Source organism: Pezoporus flaviventris, unplaced genomic scaffold (assembly GCF_033815535.1).
Source record: "Pezoporus flaviventris isolate CSIRO_AGI_PZ_B2104156 unplaced genomic scaffold, CSIRO_AGI_Pfla_v1 ptg000029l, whole genome shotgun sequence".
NCBI lineage: Eukaryota > Metazoa > Chordata > Aves > Psittaciformes > Psittacidae > Pezoporus > Pezoporus flaviventris.
Genome location: NW_026892577.1, coordinates 15076560 through 15082392, shown reverse-complemented (window position 1 = coordinate 15082392; position 5833 = coordinate 15076560).

Here is a 5833-nt window from a genome sequence, read left to right as displayed (position 1 = left end):
ACAAAGGGTAACGGGTTAAAACTTAAACAGGGGAAGTTTAGATTGGATATAAGGAAGAAATTCTTTCCTGTTAGAGTGGTGAGGCACTGGAATGGGTTGCTCAGGGAAGCTGTGAACGCTCCATCCCTGGCAGTGTTCAAGGCCAGGTTGGACAAGGCCTTGGGTGAGACGGTTTAGTGTGAGTTGTCCCTGGCCATGGCACGGGGGCTGGAACTAGATGATCTTGAGGTCCTTTCCAACCCTAACTATTCTATGATTCTAAATCCTTATACTTGCCTTGTGGAAGATACTAGTAGTAGACTTTCCCAGAAGAGGTAGAACAGCTGTTGTCTGGCTTTGATGTTAAGGCAAATTTGGGTAATGTCCACCAATGAATCTGGGGTGCTGGACCTCGGAAGGGTTGTAGTGTGATGCCTCATTTCTTTGAGCATTTTTTTGTTTGGGTCTTTATAACTAAGTAACAGATTTTAGCATCACAAGGGCTTGTTCAAAAGTGCACTGGGTAAGTACCTGGATCATTGCTGTAACTCCAGCTATCATTAGCTTCTATTACTCTGCAATAAGGTAGACTTTTCGGAGTCCTAATCATGGCAGCAGTACACACACCAGTACTACACTTTAGTATGTCGTAGAGGCTCCACATGGAGTGCCAAGACAATGAAGAGGAGCAGTTAGCCTGCCAGGAAGAGTTAGAGACAAGCAGGTCATCTGGATAGCAAAACAGGTCTGGGATCAGAGCCTGTCAGCTGTAAGATGTGGCAGAAAATCACAGATATTGCTGGAGGCTCCATGTGATGCTACCTAACCCATGGGAATATGGAAGCTGTATGAGGAGAGAAGCATAGGTAAGTAGGTAAATTATTTTAAAAAAGAAAACTGTAAATTAAAAGAAGGGATGTTTCTCAAGTACAAAACAACATAGGTCTTATGGCTGCCTCTATGGTTGTTTGACATTTTTTCTGCCCTGACATGACCAATGTCAATTTCAGGCATTTACCTTGCCATTGCTGTAGGTAGTGCCGCTAAACACAGTTAAGTTTGGATATCTAGCTATAGTCAAAGAAGGTGCTTCATTGTTTATAATAAGCTCTAAATCAAGCTTAAATTATTAGAAGAAAAGTCCCTTGGAAAATAATAGATTGAATTTTCTTCACATTTAGATGGCTGGTCTAACTAATTTATTTCAACAGAACTACTTTAATTTCTACCAATGTCAGTTAGAGTGGAATTGTAATAAATCGATGTTGCCTTCTCACAGGACTCAAACTAGATCTTCCAGACAGCTGGTAGCACCTAATGGCTGCCTGCAGCATCATGCAATGGCTGCAGAAACTTTCAGTTCAACCCATGTATGGAAAGAATAAAAATAGAGAACTGAAATATACTCTGGTTTTGAGATGTGTAGGAAAAAAAGCCCGAACCAAGGGCTACAGTGTGTTACATCATGGTTAATCACGGAAGAGAACTTCCTATTACCTAAAATAGAAGGAGAACGGAAAAGGAAATATAATACATACATGTTTGATACTTACTGAGATGCTGACCCAAAATAATTTCAGGGCCTAAATTTAAATAGAAAAGTATATTTGGAGTTTGTTTCTATTAATTGGATAAATGTCTGTATTCTGTTTTCTCAGTTTTTAAGTTCAAAAAAAATTAATGAAACGGCATAGACCTTTAACTGTCTTTCAGAAAGCTGGGCTGTTTAAATAGCTGCAGGCATACCACTTCAAGTAGAAGATAAAACTTGCATGACAAACAGTGTGACAGTGGCCCCACATAGGCTACAGCTGCAAAAATTTGGTTTTCCTTCACCACTGTTAAATGAAGATGTCAAAAATAAAAGTTAAACTGCATATATGCTCACACATCTCTCTCACTTTCCTTCACTTATCTATTCTTAAAGTTCAGGCTATCTCTTTTCTTGGGCTGTACTTAAATTTCTGTCTTGACCTCTAGCACCTGCAGTGTTGAGGATAGAAATACACCAGAACTTCTAAGCTATTTTTTTCCTGCTGCTACTTAAGGGTCATAAAGTCAGTGTACCCTAAATGCCACAATATCCTATGCTATAGGCTTGTGCATTTTCCCTAAGATACAGGTGTCTAGCTCTCAGTGTTTTCCTGGGGGAGCAGGACCAGTGGCCGTGTACATCACTGCACAGCACGGCAGTGCACAGCTGATTCCCTTAGCCCCCTCCAGTAAGCCATGTATACAGCTCTCCTTTGTCACACAACTGCATCAGCTGCACTTGGAATAGCACAGCTTATTTCTGCAAGAACAGCGCATCTGGTGCTGTTGAAGAAAACTGGATTTGTTACATACACATAGACTGGATGTGCAATGCACACAGGGTAGATGTTATGCTCCTTGAAAGCAGTGGAGCTGCTGTTCAGGCCTGAGGCAGCCAGCAAAGTGTTTGTGTGCTCAGGGAGGACACCAGCAAGGAACAAGCTACCAGTGCCAGAATAATTGGTGCAAGCTACTGCTAGCCACCTTCCTCAGGAGTAACCTGAGAACGAACAGGATCTGAGCCAAAGAATTGTTCTGGCAACAGAAATAGATTGAACCTGGCTACCTTGAACTCCTCAGCCCCTCCTATCCAATATATGCCCATCTTTCTCTGTCTTGGAAACCACCATGAGCAGTTCAGGATTGCAGACAAGGAGACAGTTCCCAGCTTTGTTCCCACAATCTGCTAATATATACCTGGGGCAAACAAGAAAAAGAATATTAGATGTTTTGCCTTGTCTTGAAAGCATTCGCTTCTGTCATGGTTTAAGCCCAGCCACGCAGCCTCTCTCAATTCCCCCCTTTATCCCCCCTGCTCCCAGAGGGATGGGGAGGAGAATCAAAAGAATGTAATTCCCATGGGTTGAGACAAGAAAGCCCAGTAACTAAGGTATAACACAAACCACTGCTGCTGCCACCAATAATAATAGTGATAAGGGAAATAACAAGGGAAGAGAATACAACCGCTCACCACTCACCGACTGATACCCCACCTGACCCAAGCAGTGATCTAGCTCTTCCCGGTAACTGCCCCCAGTTTATATAGTGGGCATGACGTGCTGTGGTATGGAATACCTCTTTGGTTAGTTTGGGTCAGGTATCCTGTCTCTGTTTCCTCCCAGCTTCCCCTCCTTCTCTGGCAGAGCATGAGACTCAGAAAGTCCTTGGTCAGAGTAAACATTACTGAGCAACAACTAAAAATATAGGTGTTATCAGTGCTGTTCCCAGGCCAAAAGTCAAAAACACAGCACTGCAACAGCTACTAAGAAGGAGAAAAATGACTGCTACTGCTGAAACCAGGACAGCTTCTCACCTGGCAGTAGTGCATCCTTGCCAAGAATCCTGTTCTGCACAGAAACTTTCCACTGTTCCTGTGTGACTGCCCCTAGAAGAAGAAGGGGCATTTTTATCAGCCTTTCTTTGAGGTTCTTAATTTTCTTTCCTCTGTCACAGGTATATTCTAGGGCAGTAACTGGTAGAAAATATACTTCTATCAAGCCCACATCTTTTCTATCCTGGTTAGCAGAAGGAATCAGAAGTCCTGACTTTTAGGACACATTGCCTCCAGCGCTTGGTTCCTCCCATACCATCCACCCTTACTGAGAGAAATAGCCCAGATTTCAAGAACCTTTGTGGAGCATTTCTAGATGTTTGCTTTTCCTCTGTGACAGCCTAGTGTGACTCTTTGCCCACTCCCCCAGGGAAAGGCAGTGACTCCCTGTGTCTGGCAAATTTGCTATGACATACAATGCATCTCCCAGAGAACACTCCACAAAAAGAGCTTATTCCCAGCACTATTGGCCAGAGGGAATTTTCTGGAGAAGAAACAAAAGGCTGTTTCCACAGTGTCATAACTATCTTTTTTCCTGCCTTCTCAATAAAGCAGTCTTAAGAGGTCAGCACTAAGTGGGAGCAACAAGGCTAACAACAGTGAGTTGAAATAGAAGACAGGATATGTCTGTGGAGCAGATGAAGATGGCATCAGCCGAGACAGGGACAAAGCAAGCATGCTGGAAACAGAGGTGGGGAGAAAATGAATTGAGTAAACAGCAAAAGGTGGTGACTGATTTTGTCACGTGTCTGCGGCAGTAGTGAACAGAGATGCCATAAAAATGGATACACCACTGCAAAAAGGAGGATCAGCTACACCCCTTGACTGGGGCAATTCTAGAATATGTAGGCTGCTCTGCCATCCTGAAAAAAACACCTCTGGGATGCTATGTGTTCTCGTTTTTTCAACAAGATGCAGTATTAACCCTTGAAGCAGCAACATCAGGCATGTTTATCCTGCTTCCATCCTTATTTCATGACAATGGAAGATATAGATCTCAGACCAAGCTCCTCCACTGCTATCTGATCCAGCACACCTTCCTCTTCCTTAAAAATATGCAAGAAGGATCTCTCCCTCTGCCCCTTAAAAACTCCTTAAAAATCTGGTCACTCTAACCAGAGCTAGCTAAATCACACAACTTCTCACTTCCCCTCCAGAGAAGGGTTTTATAGTCATCTCTGTGTTCCACAGCACTGGTGGTACAGGCTCTTCTGCCTCCAGATATTCCACTTGATGTGTCCAAAAAGAAAAGAGAAGTCAGTCATCACACATGGAATCAGTATGTGAAGGTCTTGTGTGCTGCCTCCTCCCCTGAACTTAGCATGACATTCTGGCCGCCGTTTCCAGAGTGTTTACATGGAAGTGGTTTGGTTTTGTCTGACTGCTCGCTTGTCCTTTGCTTGCTCTATTTGTCTATTTTCTCTGCTCTAAATTCCCATCCTAAGCAAAAGTTTTATTGCAGTGGTATGCAGATCTTTTTCTGATCACCATGCACATGCTGTACCCCTTTCCTCCCTAATCTGAGCTCTCTTAAAGCCAGGCACAAATATAAACATTAACATACTGCAGTACAGTGTCATGTCAGCATTACAGGAAATCGTTTCTTTTTCTTTTGGATTTGATTTTTTTAATTTATTTTGTTTGGTTGGGGGGGTGGTGTTTTTTTTTTTTTTTCAACTGACATTACGTAAGGCTCTTAAAAATCAGGGAACAGTTGCTTTGTTTCCTCCTACCACACAGCAGGCAAGACTTCTTCTTTAATCTTCTTGCAGGGTGTCCCAGCTTCCTGCCCCTGGAGGCTGCGCACCCAGCAATGCTGCTAGAGGCCCTGACACGGCAAGACCTGCACAAGGCCGCTCACCACAGAGGCACTGTGCACTGGCCTGGCGCTGCTGCACCCTCCCAGCGCTGCTCCAGTGACTCAGCAAAGAGCTCCCAACAAAATCCCACACCACAGACTGTTTCCACCAAGTCCCTCTAGCTTTCCTTGCACTTCAGGTTGGAGTTGCCCTCTCACCAGAAACTGCAGTACCAAGACCACCTTAGGACCACAGGCATGCCTGAAAGTACAGCCTTTCACCTCACTGACCCACAGGGTCTGTGGCTGCCAACAAGGCAGTGGACCTACATCTGTACATACAGAATGTGGAAGACCAAACTATGTGGACATCACTGAAAACAAAAATCCCAAACATACTTAGCAATTACAAAAATAAGTACTTATATGCAAATTTTGCTCTCATCTGTAGTATGAGCTCACTGTGAAATCACTAAGACTTTCCCAGCAATCAAGAGTAGATGTAAGCCCCAAAACAATTGTCAGAATTCAGAAGAATCAAAATCCCCAGCTGGTTAAATAGGAGAAGCTCTCCTGAATTCAATACATCCACACTGATGCTCAACAAAACTTGCTGCCCAGGTTGCTTAAACCTGAGGGCTGGCACCTACCTAAATCATCAAAGTCTAAATATAAATTCTCTGTCCAGCTAC